At 41.4% G+C, this 17,407-nt stretch overlaps 1 protein-coding gene across 2 annotated transcripts in view; it reads right to left on the reverse strand.

Moving 5' to 3' along the window:
- The window catches only part of strn (striatin, calmodulin binding protein), a 184,015-nt gene that overhangs the window by 72,702 nt on the left and 93,906 nt on the right, over positions 1–17,407 (reverse strand). The window lies entirely within an intron of this gene.

Genomic DNA, 17,407 nt, shown 5'->3' on the forward strand with positions numbered 1-17,407 from the left:
CCTCCATCTTCTTATTGTTCCACAATTCGGTTTCCTGTTTTTTCAAATAAAACATTCTAGAAGCGTTCTTTTTAAAACAATGGCTTTATTGCATCATCTTTTGCGATATACCAAGTTTAACCAAATCAGTCATAGTGCTGCTGTCTGCACCCTCCAAGATGCACTAGGTCCATTTGGTGGTCAACAAAACCTTTAGTACCAAGTGAGTAGTTGACGGAAACAGCTTTGGGACTGGAAAAAAGACCTCAAGAGAAATACCCCATAAATGAGCACCCTACTATCCTGAATTACACGCTACACAAATTTAATGTAATGAGCTGCTGGAATGAGCTATAAGCCAATTTCCATGCCTTCTTTCCTTTTTATTCAGCCTTAGTGTGGCTTTCTTGGCCCTACCGCTTTTCTTATTTGCAATTTTCAGTATTAAAGTAAATCTTTCATCAAAGGTTTCAATAGAAAATATGTAGACATGGAAATCTGATTTTCCTACGTGCTCTACTGAGGGAACGATAATAATAATAATAATAATAATAATAATAATAATAATAATAATAATAATATTATTATTATTATTATTATTATTAATTCCCCATTCTGATTACTCAGACTGTGTGTTTCACATCAAGTGTGCACTTGTTCCAAGACAGTATGTGTGTCATTCTAGAATTTGGGGTACATTTCACGTCTCCAAGATAAACCTTTTGTTATTTTCCACAAAAGAAACCTTTATTGAATCAGTTTTGAACAATAATGCAAATTATGACAAACTTTCACCAATAGCAATGCTGGATGTACATTTTAGACCCAATTTACCCATAAAACATTAACTAAATGACGCCCACCCCCACATTATTGGCTGCCTTCGACTCCTGATTCATACATTCAACTTGAATAAGCATGAAGTGATTCAGTCCAACAATCTGTTTTTTGGGGGCTTATTCTATTAACGGTTATAAAATCAATTGCATAGAAAGCCTCAGGAGGGGGAAGCAGTACTCTGCCAACACTGTTTACAGTGCGGGTGGGGAGCTGTTGACCTCGACTGGGGACATTGTTGGGCGGTGGAAGGAATACTTTGAGGATCTCCTCAATCCCACCGTCATGTCTCCCATTGAGGAGGCGGAGGCTGATGACTCAGAGGTGGACTCGTCCATTACCCAAGCTGAAGTCACTGAGGTGGTTTGCAAGCTCCTCCATGGCAAGGCACCGGGGGTGGATGAGATCCGCCCTGAGTATCTCAAGTCTCTGGATGTTGTGGGGCTGTCTTGGCTGAGACGCCTCTGCAACATCGCATGGCAGTCGGGGACAGTGCCTCTGGAGTGGCAGACTGGGGTGGTTGTCCCTCTTTTTAAGAAAGGGGACTGGACAGTGTGCTCCAATTATATGGGAATCACACTTCTCAGCCTCCCAGGGAAGGTTTACTCCAGGGTACTGGAGAGGAGAATTCGGCCAATAGTCGAACCTCGGATCCAGGAGGAACAATGCGGTTTTCGTCCTGGTCACGGAACACTGGACCAGCTCTATACCCTTCATAGGGTGCTCGAGGGTTCATGGGAGTTTGCCCAACCAGTCCACATGTGCTTTGTGGATCTGGAGAAGGCATTCGACCGTGTCCCTCGTGGTATTCTGTGGGGGGTGCTTCGGGAGTATGGGGTTCGGGGCTCTTTGCTAAGGGCTGTCCGGTCCCTGTACGAACGGAGCAGGAGTCTGGTTCACATTGCCAGCAGTAAGTCAGACATGTTCCCAGTGCATGTTGGACTCCGGCAGGGCTGCCCTTTGTCACCGGTTCTGTTCATAATTTTTATGGACAGAATTTCTAGGCGCAGCCAGGGGCCGGAAGGAATCCTGTTTGGGAACCACAGGATTTCATCTCTGCTTTTTGCAGATGATGATGTCCTGTTGGCTTCTTCAAGCCAGGACCTTCAACATGCACTGGGGTGGTTTGCAGTAGAGTGTGAAGCGGCTGGGATGAGAATCAGCACCTCCAAGTCCGAGGCCATGGTTCTCGACCGGAAAAGGGTGGCTTGCCCTCTCCAGGTTGGTGGAGAAGTCCTGCCTCAAGTGGAGGAATTTAAGTATCTCAGGAGCTTGTTCACGAGTGAGGGAAGGATAGAGCGCGAGGTCAGGATAGAGCGCGAGGTCGACAGGCGGATCGGTGCAGCCTCCGCAGTGATGCGGTCGCTTTACCGGTCCGTTGTGGTGAAGGAGATGAGCCAAAAGGCGAAGCTCTCGATTTACCAGTTAATCTACGTTCCGACTCTCACCTATGATCATGAGCTTTGGGTAATGACCGAAAGAACAAGATCGCGGATACAAGTGGCCGAAATGAGTTTCCTTCGCAGGGTGGCTGGGTGCTCCCTTAGAGATAGAGTGAGAAGCACAGTCACTCAGTAGGAGCTCGGAGTAGAGTCGCTGCTTCTCCACATCAAGAGGAATGAGCTGAGGTGGCTCGGGCATCCCTTTCAAATGCCTCCTGGACGCCTCCCTGGGGAGGTGTTCCAGGCATGTCCCCCCAGGAAGAGGCCCCGGGGAAGACCCAGGACACGCTGGAGGGACTATAGTCTCTCGGCTGGCCTGGGAATGCCTCGGTGTTCTTCCCGAGGAGCTGGCCGAGGTGTCTGGGGAAAGGGAAGTTTGGGCTTCCATGCTCAGACTGCTGCCTCCACGACCTGGCCCCAGATAAGCGGATGAAGACGAGACGAGATGTGAAATTTCAGTAATTAAAAAAAAAAAAAAAAAAAAAAAAAAATTGTATATACATTTTTTATCCGTCCCAATGTTCTTGTCAACTCCGTTATAAATCTGCAAAGACTTTTAATAACACGCATGACACCTGTGCCGAGAGAGGTCACTTCCTCTGGCGGGAAACTTCAGAAAGGCAGTGAGGTATGTTATGTTTCTTCCCTTGTTAATTTGAACAAAATGTTGAGGATGCACCAACAGTAGATTAATTATTCGTCAAATCTGTTATTGTGATATTGTAGTGAACCTCTCACTAGTTTTTTAAAAACAATGATTAAAATCCATAAAATTCTGTTTTTATACATGCCGTGTGGTAGCTTAGTTTGAGGTTAGCATGTGGAGTTAAGACACAAAATGGTGGAAAAATGTCAACTCTGTTAACAGACTGCTCAGTTTAATGACAACAGAGTTGACAACGAGTAACAGAGTCCACGCTTGAAATGTACCCGCGATTATAGAATGGACCATCTACAAAACCGCTAATTAACCGGGACTAGTGGAGCTCACGTCATACTTTTTAAGATGAACATTTATTATATTGTTTGCTACAAATGGAAGGAGTCTCCAGTGCCAGCACTTTGTAACAAAGCGCTGTTCCTTCATGTTTTGTAGCACAGATAGAGCACTTTGGGCTCCAGTTTTTCAGTGGAGTGACAAGTTGTACTTTTTGCCTTTTTTTTGGGGGGGGGGGGGGGGGGGGGGGAGGAAGGGACAGATTGGTGAAGGACCTTCCCACCTTTCCACATTTGTTATCCAGCTATTATAATCTATATGATATGGACTAATGTTTATTGGCTTTCCAAACCATTAAATAGAAGTAAAATTACCATTTTTTAAATATAAAATGTATAATCCTCTACAAATTTCAGTTGTATAAGCAAAATAAAAACACTTTTGCTGGTGCACTGATATTGGGAAACTGAATTGGGAGTCCACAGTATTGGTTTAGCACACCATCTGTCTGCTGATTATCAGAGAATAACCATTACAGCGATTCAGCCTAAGCGTGTTGGAGAGTGCAAATATTTCTGTGGATAAGTAGCTAAAAGATGACAGGAGGTGACAATTTATCATAGTTTGGATGCTTATTATTACATTCTTAGAGGAAACATGGCTCTTATAATGAGGATTGCATTTGTGTTGTGTACAGTGAAGCTGCAGCAAGTCAAATGCTGTCTAAATTGTACTGCGCATGGTTCATTCCCAAGGAGGAAAGGGAAGTTATGAGCGGATGCTGTACATATAATCGCTGTGCGAGATCGCTAACTCAATGGTTTGGCAAATTAATGCATTCATTTGGGGAGTATTCGCAAGTTTAAGCTTGTATTGACTTCGTTTTTAAACTCCGATTCAGTTTGTTGATCCCTCGTGTCATGGAACAATGCCACATTTAAATATGGAAATTTCATAGAAATTGAGATGAAATGTATGCTTCAAATCCTGGAGTTGTGATTGCAACCATCTCTTCACGACAGCAATATTCAAAAAAAAAAAAAACTGCTGTAGTGTTGTCTTTTGGAAAACAGAACAATTCACTTTAATATATCTGAAAGCAATTTTGTTCCTGACTTGAAGGAACGTCCAGGAACTGAACAACATGTTCCTAATGTTGGGCTCCCAAGTGGTGCAACAGAGAAGCGTTCAAAAGATTGCGAGTTCGAATACTGATGCCAAAGCCATCCATGGCCAGGAGACCAAGAGAGCAAAATTGGCCGTGCTCTCAGGGAAGGAGGGGTGGCGTGGCGTACTCTCTCTCTCTGTCTGTCTCTCCCCCGTCAATTATCAGCCATTAGCCAATCATGGTCATCTGTGTGTGGAGTAGCCAGATATCGCTTTTCTTTGAATGTGTTATGCCAGCCCTGATGCTGCATAAGCAAACAGTTTGAAGAGATATAATCAGATGGCTTCACATGCCTTGGAGGACGCATGTAATCGTCTTCACCCTCCCCTGGTTGGTTGCTGTCGTGTGATCGAGGAGAGCTGTCTCGTGGGTGGGAACTGGCTCGGACTAAATTCATGGAAGAGCTGGGTGTGTGTTTCTAATGTTAATTTAGACATCTTGCCATTAAATAAAGCTACTTGTCTCAGAAAAGAGAGGCAGAGAGTCTGGTTCTGTTTTGAATGATGTACACAGTCAAGCAGGTTCTTCAAACAGCAATGTCATTTGAATAAATCTGATGAATATTTTTTAAAACTGTCTGTTGTGATCCTTGTTATGCAAGCAGAAAGAAATAATGCTGGAATACACAGATTCATTTATTATTTTTAAACATGCACACTGATGCACTGAAAACACGCACCTGCACACAAACACTTGTCTCTGCTGGAATGCATTGACAAGCCCCCCCCCAAAAAAAGAAAAATTAATAAAAAATTAATACAATTTTTTTTAAAAAGCGCTTGTGTGTGAGACACGCCCTCACGACTTACATAACAGATATTTGCTTCTTGATGTGCTGGAACAGAAATGAGAATAAGTCCATGGCACTTATGATCTATTTAGTGCAAATAATAGTGGGATACACTGAAAGCTCACCATTAAACACCATTATCAGTGTTGGTCTAAATATACGAGGCTTTGCCTTCAGTAAATATAATCAGTTGTGTAAAAAAAGACCAGTGACGCACACAAACACACTGATCGGAACCTCCTGAGGTCTCGGTCTCTCTCTCTCTCTGTGTGTGTGTGTTACATCAATCAATAACAGTAGGAGGGCTGATTTGACTTTGTTTATAGGGAGAATAATTTAGGACAAAGGGGATTAGTGAGCAAGTTTCGAAGCTAATTTCCACATGTGGCCACAGAGAGCACGACTGATTCAAATTAGCTTTAGTGACATTGGCACACCATGACACAGTATCACTAAAACTCCCTTTATATAATCGTTTATTCTAAATATACAGATCATGGACAGAACACTGAGATACACCCACGAGATACTGTAGTGAATTCTCCAAGGCTATAATGATTAGTTGACGTAACCAACACAGATGATTTTTTGCAAAACAAATAGGATCATCATTTTTTCATCATCAATTTGCTGTTGAATGGGAATTCAAGCATTTTTCCCTGAAACATTACGTGTTCCCAAGTAAAGTGGCATATTTGGGTCGGAATAGGGTTGTTATAGTGTTAGTCACAGGGTGTGATCAGACAGATACCCAGGGTTCCTGCTGGCGCTCTTCACGCTTGTCAGTCATTGACGAACATAATCCATCAGTGACAAAGAGAAAATTACTAGCAGGCGTCACAGTGACGAATGTATTTGTCATTTTTATCACAAGTTACTTTTTTGAGAAATCTCTCCACAAATCCCTACATTTGTCAAAATCCAACCCCACTGAAGAGACAACGGGAAGCCAGAGTGTAAACAATGAGCATGCGCGTGTGACCAATAAAAATCAACTACACATTGACCAAATGGGCGCCAAGCTTTTGACCAATCACAGTGCATCTTAATCGGCCTGCTGTGGTGGTGGAATTATCTCTGCGGGAACCAAACAATGGCGCAGTTTAAGCTGAGGAAGTTTGAGTGGGTTTCTTCAAGCACTGAAGATGATTTAAGGGTTGAAACAGCCACGGTGGGGAGGCACACTCAGAGCCCCGAACGTCCCCGAGCACATCGGGTACTGTCAGTTGGCAAAAAATGCCAAAAGTGAAAGTGCTGTCAGCTGGCAAGCAACTGAAGGGAGCTATGTTTTGGGCGGCGTGGCGTGTTGAGTCCCCGTGGCTAACTAACGCATGATGAAATCCACTGTGTCATTCTGTATTCGGTTTGTAAATCGACAGGAAAATCAGATTCCTCCAAAGTTGGTTTGTTCCAAGACTCTTCTTGACTCTATTCAATTGTAAATCAAGTTTTGTGTTGAAGTAAAAGCTAAAGGGAGTCCTAATACTGCTTTTGAATAATTTTGTGCTAAAATAACCTTAAATAAACTCAAACTAAAGAGGTTTATTTTAGGTTGATGGTGCACAGGGGGCCCAAAATCAAGTCTCTCTTATTGGGAGGCTGGAGTGGAGCTGCACATTCAAAACTTTGATAACCGCCAACAGAAGAAGAACATTCAGAACTGGTCAGAAGACGACTTCAAAAAACAATCCACTATTGTTGGATCTTTCAGGATGAAAACAGATGGTAAATCAGTCATCGACCGTGGGTGTGTATATAGAACATATCAACAATGTAACCTATTGAATTATCTTGATGCACAAAAACCGCTCCGTGTAGGCTGGTTATGTTGAATTTACAGCGTAGGGTCTGTAGGATTCGTGCGCCAGTCAAGCTCAAAAGTTCGAGTGGTTTAATGAATATCTACAGTGATGGTATATTTGGCCCAACTAAGTTTATTTAACGGGCCAACCACAATTTGTGTTCACGTAGACTCCAATGGTTGCCCCAACAGAATTTAATCATGCGTTTTAATGCTACACGTAGCCAACACAGTCACAAATTAGTCACAAAATAGGGATCAGGTAGCTTTTTTGTTTTGCCACGCAATATTAATGTCAATATACATTTCTGTTGTCCAGATACTACAAACAAGCTGCTGCAATCAACTGAGACTGGATACACTGGAGAAAAATGGTATGTGTGTGAGAAACTTGGAAGACATTTATATGATCATCGTCTTGTGAGATGGGATGTCATCTGGGATTTTGAATTTTGTAATATAATAACGGAGCTTAGAATTGGCGTCTTTGTGGTCCTAAAGGAGAAACGTGCGAGTGAGAAATTATATATTTATTAAACTGATGAAAAATTTTACTAGTGATATTTAAGTCAGTTGGCACATGCCTCAGTTTCCTGACACATTATGGGTGTTGATAATAACTGCATGATAATAATAAGGAGACAGAAACTGAAGTGAACTCCATAAATTTAAAAAGAGCAGTGTAAAAAAAAAAAAAAAAATCACTAATAAAGACATCATAACCTTTAAAGGAACAGTCCACCGTACTTCCATAACGAAATATGCTCTTATCTGAATTGAGACGAGCTGCTCCGTACCTCTCCGAGCTTTGTGCGACCTCCCAGTCAGTCAGACGCAGTCAGATGCGCTGTCACTCCTGTTAGCAATGTAGCTAGGCTCAGCATGGCCAATGGTATTTTTTGGAGCTGTAGTTAGATGCGACCAAACTCTTCCGCGTTTTTCCTGTTTACATAGGTTTATATGACCAGTGATATGAAACAAGTTCAGTTACACAAATTGAAACGTAGCGATTTTCTATGCTATGGAAAGTCCGCACTATAATGACAGGCATACTAACACCTTCTGCGCGCTTCGGCAGCGCATTGATACCTTCACCTCTCGGAGCTCCGTATCAATGCGCTGTCGAAGCACGAAGAAGGTGTTAGTACGCCTGTCATTATAGTGCGGACGTTCCATAGCATAGAAAATCGCTACGTTTCAATTTGTGTAACTGAACTTGTTTCATATCACTGGTCATATAAACCTCTGTAAACAGGAAAAACGCGGAAGAGTTTGGTCGCATCTAACTACAGCCCCAAAAAATACCATTGGCCATGCTGATGGCCATGCTGAGCCTAGCTACATTGCTAACAGGAGTGACAGCGCGTCTGACTGCGTCTGACTGACTGGGAGGTCGCGCAAAGCTCGGAGAGGTACGGAGCAGGTCGTCTCAATTCAGGTAAGAGCATATTTCATTATGGAAGTACGGTGGACTGTTCCTTTAAATGTGTGTGATGATATTTCTTATAAAGTTAGAGATAACCTCGCCAACCCATCTATGCCAACCTCCCTTAAAAAAAACAACAACAAGCCCCAGGAAAACCTGACTTAACCCCTGGTCTTTTCAATCGCTAGAAACGCCCCTGTTCTCACCAGCAACTTTAAACCTAATTTTGCATTCAGTCATTCATATCGCAACAGCGAAAAGTAGAAACCCATGCAGAAACATGTCAAGAGCTTTGCTTAAGGTTGACATCAAAAATCAGAACGGGGGAAAAAAAAAAAAATGTTAAATGATCTCAGTCATTTTGTCCATAGTATGACTTCTTGGTTCCAGACAGGCTGGTTTGAGTATTTCAAACACAACGGTCTCTCGAGTTTACATACACATGGTGTGACAAAAAAACACAAGAGTGCTCTGAGAGCACAATATCCCCCACTGGCAATTATGCCATAACCTCTGGTAAAATGCGACTGAATTGAATGAAATTGCAATATGCGTATTACTGACATATAACAAAGAATCCTGTCAAATTTCGTGAAATTCCTCCAAAAATTGTGAGAGGAGTTGATTTCAGAAGGCAAGCACCCTGCCCGGGTTCATTTCACAAACGAAATTAAATCGCAATATGCGTATTACCGTCATATAACAAGGCCTTTTGCCAAGCTTCGAGAAATTCGTCCAAAAATCGTGAGGAGTTGATGTCAGAAAGCGAGCACACCTTCATGAAATTGTGAAAGTACAAGGTTGTTAATCAAGGGCCACAACTCTGGTAAAATGCAACCGAATTGAAAAAAATTACAATATGCATACTACCGACATATAACAAAGAATCCTGCCAAGTTTTGTGAAATTCCTCCAAAAATTGTGAGAAGAGTTGATTTCAGAAGGAAAAACACTCATGAAATTGTCAAAGTATAATTTTGTTCATCAAGGGCTGTAACTCTGGTAAAATGTGACTGAATTGAACAAAATAACAATATGCGTACTACCGACATATAACAAAGAATCCCGCCAAGTTTTGTGAAATTCCGGCCGGACAGACAGACAGACAGAGCCACAACTTAATCCCCCTTCGGGCTTTTTGGCCAGCAGGGAGATATATATATATATATATATATATATATATATATATATATATATATATATAAAATCTCCTTCTCACCCCCGGCGGGGGGGGGGGGGGGGGGTATGCATGTCATCCTCAAGCTCGGGTCCTCTACCAGAGGCCTGGGAGTTTGAGGGTTCTGCGCAGTATCTTCGATGTTCCTAGTACTGCGCTCTTCTGGACTGAGGCTTCAGATGTTGTTCCTGGGATTTGCTGGAGCCACTCTCCCAGTTTGGGGGTTACTGCCCCAAGTGCCCCCACTACCACGGGGACCACGCAACCCTTGACCTTCCACATCCGTTCCAGCTGCTCTTTCAACCCTTGATACTTCTCAAGTTTCTCATGTTCCTTCTTCCTGATGTTGGCGTCAGCTGGGATCGCCACATCTATCACCACCACCCTCTTCTGCTCTTTGTCCACCACCACTATGTCCGGTTGGTTAGCCAGGATCTGTTTGTCAGTCTGGAAGCTGAAGTCCCACAGAACTTTGGCCCTGTTGTTCTCAGCCACCTTCTGTGGTATGGCCCATTGGGACTTGGGTACTTCTATTCCATACTGGTTATATATATATATATATATATATATATATATATATATATATATATATATATATATATATATATAAACACCTTCCAATGACAGGCAGCTCGAAATGTGGAACGTGATGTTGAGAGATCAGAGAAGAATAGCCAGGCAGAAACCTTAAAGGAAGGCAATATTAATTCAAATAACCACTCTTTGTAACCATGGCGAGTAGAAAAGCAGCTCAAAAAGCAGAAGAATCTGAGGTTACTGTGCTCACAGGGTCAACCAAGCTGCACAGCTGAGGACTTTTTTCCAAGGCCAGGCAATGTTTTGCCAGATGATCAGCACTTTCTGAAATACTTAACCAAGGTGATCTGGGACCAACAAGCATGTGATGGTCAAAGTCCCTGAGATCATGTTAACCCTATTCTGATATTTCATGTGTACAGCTGTCCAGGTATTTCTACTAAACAGGCTCCTGAGTGTATAACGCATCCATTAAATAAATAAAAAAAGTGTCTTTGTCGCTTTCTTCCAGTTAATATATAATGGTGTGATGTCTGATGAGATTCAAACGCTATGATCTTGCTCTGCATTTCTGATATGATACACAGCACTGAACATGAATAACACTCATCCCATTAGGGCTGCACAATTAATGCATTTTAATCATGATTGCAATTTTTTCTTACTTAATTAAATATAACCTGCTGCAATATTGATGAGCTTAGCCAAATTTAGCTAATGCCGGTTTCAGGTTACTCTTGTGGATTCAATTATGAGTTCCTAATTCAGATCAGCTATTGGGTGGTGGATTTATTGATCTAATCTAATTTTGTTCACACCTTTCCATTTTAAAAATAGTATTAAGAGGCAAAAGACTTGCTACTTTCATTCACAGATTAATACAGAAAGAATAGCAGTTTTTGTCCATCCAAGCCATTTGAAATGATAAAGTGGTGTGTTCACAAAATGGCTGGGCTAATTATTTATATTTTAAATATTCAGCAAGAATCATTATAATGGCCTTTTTACTTATTATGATGTTAGAGGAGGCCTCGTCTTGCAAGCCAGACTTCTGTTTGTCAGCAAACACAGCCAAGAACCACCTACTTCACAGAAGGTGACTGACATGACGGATGAGAAACTGCACACATCTGGAACCCTTTCAGTACACATGTGAGGTTACCTGGTTTACTCAGCATGATCAATCAAAACAAACTTTCGTCAGTCCAGTGACTATGACCCCATTCACACCTTGCATGAACATGCATCCTTGGTGAAAGCGTCTTGACGTGTCCCGGATAGCAAAGAAGGGCTGTCTAATCGACTGAGCCAGCCAGAAAACACGTAATCAATACAAGACTGTTACGACAAATTGTGTTAACTGGTAGTTATTGCCCGTGAACCCGATTTCCTCTGAATGGTGCGCTTCGCAGTGGCTAAATCGCTCCCCGCGTCTCCTCAGTGACGTAGACTCGGCCCTGGCGGAAGTCTCCGGCAAGGAGCACCGACTGTGAGGTCCTGTACAATCGAAACTCTCAGGCGAGTTGGGGAGGGGATTTCCCTGTTGAAGCTCCACGCAGTGTATTAGGGTGAGCATGTAGCCTATGGAAAATTAATAGTGTATTGCAGGGCTTTTCAAAGTGTGGGGCGTGCCTCCCCTGGGGGGCGCCAGAGTTCTTCGGGGGGGCGCAACGTGAGGAAAAATAAACCAGAATAAGTTACTATTGCGGACATGTAGCGAACTTCAGCTAGCCTTTACCAGAGACAAAATGGATCGATTTTTAGTACCTAAAGCTACAGTGAGTAAGGAGACAGAGTCTGGGCCAAGCAAAAAAACAGAGCCTCCAGGATGTTGCAATTTGCAACTTCAACGCAAATTCAACCAATCCCCGCGAATTCAGGGCGGTGTTGCAATTATATCCAATCACCGCAACTTTCCCGCAAATTTGACCAATCGTTGGCGTCGTCTTGAGGTGACGTCAACAAACTACCTTCCGCCTTACTTCCGTGTATACGTTCAAGAGAAGCAGCATGCGCGCAGTGTTGCCAGATTGGACGGTTTTAAGTGCATTTTGGCGGGTTTTGAACATATTTTGGACTGGAAAACGTCAGCAGTATCTGGCAACATTGCATGATGTGCGAATCAGTGTTTATATAGGCTTAAATTCTGTTACTGAAAGTGTGTTATGTTTACAGTGAAGGACTGTGCGCACTTTATATTTTTTTTACTTAATACAAGAAATTAATGGATGCCAACATTTTTGCCAAAATGGTATTTTATTTTCCATTGTTTAGGCAGCTTCAGCATCATACTGTGAGATTCTGTTCAATTTGTTTTTTTTCTTCTCTGAAGCCTGAGCCATTTATTTTATTAGTTTATAATTGTTTAATTTAGTCTTCAGGAGAGACTGCCTGCACACAGTACTAGTATTAATAGTTTTTTTTTTTTCTTACATGAAAGCTGAGGCATTTATATTATATTTTAAGGTAACTTCATGTTGTGCTGTGAGGTTCTCTTCACTTTAACTTTTGAACCAACAGATGCATTTGGATAAGTAAAGCCTATTTTTCTGCATTTTTGTAGTCCTGCTAATCTTTTATATTGGTAAAGTTGTTTAAAGGACCATTTCTCAGTGTCCGTTTTTTTAATCAATAGTTTTTCGGTAATAACTTAATATTTAACATATCACTCAATTTTAATCACAAAAAGAGAAAATCACAACAATTTCTCGCAACTTTCACTTTCTCCCGCAATGTAATCAACAAAAACCTAAAAAACACCGCAACTTTAATCATAATTTTTTGGACCCCCCCCGCAACATCAGAAATTTTAGCCCGCAACAATCACAAAAAAGGCCTGCAGAATCCTGGGGGACTGAAAAAAGAAGGAAGTATGACCACAATTATTTAAAGTTTGGATTTTCATGGACTGGATCTGAAGATGCTCCACTGCCACAGTGTGTTGTCTGCCAAGAGGTGCTAGCTAACGATGCTATGAGATGTTTAAAATGTGTAAAACAAGATGTTTTAAAAAGCACAGATGTTTAAAATGTGAAAAATAAAAAAATAAAAATGTGTACAACAACCATTTTTTAAAAATACGAATGGAACATTAAGTATAGCAACAACAAAAATTGTAAGGGGGGGGGCGCTGTTTATTTGCTCTCCGAGGGGGGGCTGACTCTCTCACACTTTGAAAAGCCCTGGTGTATTGGATTAGCACTAATCCCATGTTTTGGAAAATCGAAAATGTTGCCTAGGGCTCCTCTGGGGTGTCAACAATCCATGTGCAAAGTATGGAGTATGCGCATCCAGCCGTGTCGATTTGCATACAGTGGTGCTTGAAAGATTGCGAACCCTTTAGAATTTTCTATGTTTCTGCATAAATATGACCTAAAACATCATCAGATTTTCACACAAGTCCTATAAGTAGATAAAGAGAACCCAGTTAAACAAATGGGATAAAAATATTATACTTGGTCATTTAGTTATCGAGGAAAATGATCCAATATTACATATCTGTGAGTGGCAAAAGTATGTGAACCTTTGCTTTCAGTATCTGGTGTGACCCCCTTGTACAGCAATAACTACAACTAAATGATTCTGCTAACTGTTGATCAGTCCTGCACACCGGCTTGGAGGAATTTTAGCCCATTCCCCTAAACAGAAGAGCTTCAACTCTGGGATGTTGGTACGGTAGGTTTCCTCACATGAACTGCTCGCTTCAAGTCCTTCCACAACATTTCAATTGGTATATATGGGGGGGGGGAGCAACGTCCCCCGAAAATATTTTAATAACATAACACGCAAACCCCTGCATTCTAGTGCATTTAAGTACTTATTTTCACTAAAACAAGTTATAACTTTTAAGCCTTTTTCTTTCATGTACATTAATGATTAACGTCAAAAATATCAAATTTAATTCCCCTAGTTAATGAGTAATTTTCAGGAGTGCATTTAGAAAACATGGTGATTTTCCTGGATACACAGTTCATTACTTTGGGGGAAAAAAAAAAATCAGACAGTTGAAGGTAAACTCAGCAAAATCCCAAAACAGTCCTGTTAAAAAGTAAAGGTCTGTTAGAGTTTCTAAAGCTTTCAGGTTTCAATGTTGGGGACATTGAGCCTCGTTTATCAATCTTTTAGTAGAGTCGTGTGTTTGCAGAAGCTAAAGCGAAATAAACATTTCCAATTCATATTTATGTGAGTTGAAGCCAATTGTTTACATTAGTTCATATTGTCTGTAAATTTAAACACACCAATGAATACCAAATTTCTCATGTAAATCAGGGGCATAGGGTGTGTGTGTGTGTGTGTGTGTGTGTGTGTGTGTGTGTGTGTGTGTGTGTGAGAGAGACACACTGACTGGCAGCCTGAGTACATTATGTAACAAAAAATAATTACCATTGCTCGTTTTAGGCAGCTTAGAAACCGGCTCTTCCATTATTGCCGTTTCTTCCATGTTTTCTTGATGTTGTGTTCTAGAAACGGCACTAAAACTTAGCTTCGAAGCCACAAAATGCAACTTTGATGGAAAAAAATATATAATAAATTGCTTACCTCTCTTCATGTCGAAAGAAGGAGGAAAGTTTTGCTTGTTTTGACATGGCGAATTATTAACACGAGGAAATACTTGTAATTCGCAACTAAAAAGACTGCAGCTACACTGGCAGCTTGAACATGCTTTCTAGTGTGATTGTATTGCGCTTGCGCAGAACGGTGTCAGTCCTGCGTGCCTTAGCATGTGCACCTGAAGGCGCGCCTAACGAGCTCTGGCACGCGCGCCGTTAACAAAGAACACCTGTCTTTAATCAATGAACTATGTTTGGGCTGTTTAAGGCCTGCACCCATGCAAGGACAATGCAAAGTATTACGCCGCGTCTAGGAACGCGAAAAATCCGAAAAATAAATTTCTCCATTCGGAAAACCAGAGATTTTCAAGAGTTTTGTCAAATATCCGGATTTCCGGGTATTTCCAGAAGACTTTCATCCCTGGATTGGATTAAGGTCAGGACTTTGACTTGGCCATTCCAAAACATTAACTTTATTCTTCTTTAACCATTCTTTGGTAGAACAACTTGTGTGCTTAGCGTTGTTGTCTTGCTACATGACCCACCTTCTCTTGAGATTCAGTTCATGGACAGATGTCCTCACGTTTTCCTTTAAAATTCACTGGTATGATTCAGAATTCATTGTTCCATCAATGATGGCAAGCTGTCCTGGTCCAGATGCAGCAAAACAGGCCCAAACCACGATACTACCACCACCATGTTTCACAGATGGGAGAAGGTTCTTATGCTGGAATGCAGTGTTTTCCTTTCTCCAAACATAACGCTCCTCATTTAAACCAAAAAGTTCTATTTTGGTCTCATCCGTCCACAAAACATTTTTTCCCATAGCCTTCTGGCTTGTCCATGTGATCGTTAGCAAACTGCAGACGAGCAGCAATGTTCTTTTTGGAGAGCAGTGGCTTTCTCCTTGCAACCCTGCCATGCACACCATTGTTGTTCAGTGTTCTCCTGACGGTGGACTCATGAACATTAGTCAATGTGAGAGAGGCCTTCAGTTGCTTAGAAGTTACCCTGGGGTCCTTTGTGACCTCGCCGACTATTACACGCCTTGCTCTTGGAGTGATCTTTGTTGGTCGACCACTCCTGGTGAGGGTAACAATGGTCTTGAATTTCCTCCATTTGTACACAATCTGTCTGACTGTGGATTGGTGGAGTCCAAACTCTTTAGAGATGGTTTTGTAACCTTTTCCAGCCTGATGCGCATCAACAACGCTTTTTCTGAGGTCCTCAGAAATCTCCTTTGTTCGTGCCATGATACACTTCCACAAACATGTGTTGTGAAGATCAGACTTTGATAGATCCCTGTTCTTTAAATAAAACAGGGTGCCCACTCACACCTGATTGTCATCCCATTGATTGAAAACACCTGACTCTAATTTCACCTTCAAATTAACTGCTAATCCTAGAGGTTCACATACTTTTGCCACTCACAGATATGTAATATTGGATCATTTTCCTCAATAAATAAATGACCAAGTATAATATTTTTGTCTCATTTGTTTAACTGGGTTCTCTTTATCTACTTTTCGGACGTGTGTGAAAATCTGATGTTTTTGGTCATATTATGCAGAAATATAGAAAATTCTAAAGGGTTCACAAACTTAAGTACCACTGTAGGTGAACAGACAGACAGACAGACAGACAGACAGACAGACAGACAGAGTTCCTTTAGTGGCATAGACTGGTAGGGTTCTCCAGCACTAGGCTAATGGATAAAGGTGATGCTAGAACAGCAGAGATGAAAGCATCTGCTTTTCGTTGCTTCTTTTATCTCATTTTTTGTGCATTTATAGGTTTCTTTAGCAGACTACATGACTGAAATGTTTGAAACGGCCTGTACAAGTACATGGAACAAGATTCACAGGACATTTCTGCCTGAAAAGAAAATACAGCAAAAGACTGATGTAATAGATGTCAGTAACACCCTTGCCTGAGGAAAATTGAAGTTTCTGAAGTTGAAGGTGGCACATCATCCTTTCTTGCAACTGAACAGCTAAATTATGAAGGATGCAGTTCAACATGGCCGAGTCGAAGGCGTACAAGGGCGCCGCTGGGAGCCACGATACTACTCTTGTCTGACCAAGCTCAGATATTCACACCTATAGGCAATTTAGAGTAGCCAGTTAACCTGACTACATGCCAGGGATGTGATTTGGGGCTGGTGAAATTATCTGAAAATTTTAGCCGGGGGTCTGGGGGCCACAGGCCCCCAGCTGGTCCAGGGCAGCGCCCTGGTGGGGGGACAAGGGGGGCGAAGCCCCCCGAAGCTCCTGGGTTCTGGGGTTTTCTGACTTAAAAATTGTACTAAAATGGCAAGCAAACACACAAGACAAATCTTGTCATGATTAACAAATTCAAGCGAATTTAATGGTTAACATGCAACTCTGAGCCCCTATAGTAAATTCAATGATTCTTAACTGACAAAAAGCCAAAACATGAAACCTAAAAATGTCATTCTAAATTAAATCATCTGCATTAGAATAAATAGAAAATTGTATAAGGAAAAACAAAATTTATACTTTCAATTACTGGAGAAGTTGAACATACCTAAATGTAGGGCTGCACGATTATGGAAAAAATGATAATCACGATTATCTTGATCAAAATTGTAATCACGATTATTAATCACGATTATTCTTGATGTTAGGGAAATCACTTAAATTTTATCTCACTATATTCAAACAAACAATATGAACAGCTTTCAGTGCAGAATGAAATTTAAAAGAGAAGTTCTGATTTCCAAATGACAAATAAATGAAATTT

Source organism: Neoarius graeffei, chromosome 15 (assembly GCF_027579695.1).
Source record: "Neoarius graeffei isolate fNeoGra1 chromosome 15, fNeoGra1.pri, whole genome shotgun sequence".
In the NCBI taxonomy this organism is placed as follows: Eukaryota; Metazoa; Chordata; class Actinopteri; order Siluriformes; family Ariidae; genus Neoarius; species Neoarius graeffei.